Here is a 1,404-nt window from a genome sequence, read left to right on the forward strand (position 1 = left end):
TTATTATTATTATTATTATTATTATTATTATTATTATTATTATTATTATTACAGATCGAGGCTTGGACTGACTCCACCTCTAAGCTGGAGAATGTCTCAACATAATCTGAAGATTTTTTGTTGTTGTTGTTGTTGCTTGTTTTGTTTTTTAAATGTAGGACACTCCAGAAAATATTCTACCTCCAGTGCAAGCAAACTCAGTTTGTGCCACATGAGTATATGCTACAAGAGGCTGCAAGCTCAGTGTGTAATTAAGATAAGATAAGATAACCTTTCCACACGTGGGAAATTTGTTTTGTTACAGCAGAAAGTGGACGGTGCAAAGCTACATAGAAAAATTTGAAAAACACTGGGATAAGATAAGGATAAGATACTGTGCGCAATAGAATAAAATAAAACACTATATACAAAAGAATAAAATAGAATACAAATGCTATATACAATTGAGTATAATACAACGATGCCAGAAAAGAGTATTGAATTTTACCTGTGCTTCTCTCACATGGGCGTAGTTTAGCAATTACATTTGTACTTGAGAGCTAGCAGGTTCATCCATTAGGTTTAAGGAGCTTCATTAAAGACTATTTAATGCCCATTCTGACACATCACTTGTGTTGATACAGACAGTTTTGCTGGGAGAAAATTTCAAAGGTACATTGCATGTGTGAAAATGGCTCAACTCTGTCTGACCGATGATGTCAGTATGATTAAAACGGAGTGCGTGATGTCTTTGAACATCATCTGAAATCTCATAACTTAACATTTTTCTAATCAGTAAATGTCTCTGACTCTGATAACTCTCCTAGTTATCCAGACTTGGGACCAGAGTTACCTGGTGACCCCCCCAAGGCAGGGTTTTGTGGCTATTGCATAATTGCTAATAGTTAGGTGGCTAACATTAACGTTTGTGCAGACAGGTTCACATTTATGATAACTGTTTAATACTTGACTGTCTTTGAAATGGGAGGTTTATTGACCTTTTAAATGATTCCTTAAGTGTTGTTCAGTGAGGGGAGGGGCTGTGTGCCTTCGTGTCTGCACCGGTGCTGTGTGAAGTTGTGTCAACAGAAGGAAGCAAATACAGTACAGTTGGTATCAATACTGTTGCAGAGAATTTATTTTTATTTAGTTTTTTATTTATTTTTTTCAACCCTGTGCCCCATTTAATAATTACTACTTAAGCGTTTATGTTGGAGTTCCTATAGTTACATGAAGGACATGCCTTCTTTAATTAACAGAGCGGTTATCAAAATATAGCTGTTAAGAAAACATTGACCTCATGCATTATGTTACATGGTTTTCTACAAATCACCTGAGAGGGGCTTAAAAGAATGGATAACTGGCAGACTAAACGTTGAACTGACAGCATTTGCTTGGCTGCATCGCTCTGCCAGCGTGTGTGGG

This window comes from Pundamilia nyererei, unplaced genomic scaffold, assembly GCF_000239375.1.
Source record: "Pundamilia nyererei isolate P.nyererei 1_Seehausen unplaced genomic scaffold, PunNye1.0 scaffold00014, whole genome shotgun sequence".
Lineage (NCBI taxonomy): Eukaryota > Metazoa > Chordata > Actinopteri > Cichliformes > Cichlidae > Pundamilia > Pundamilia nyererei.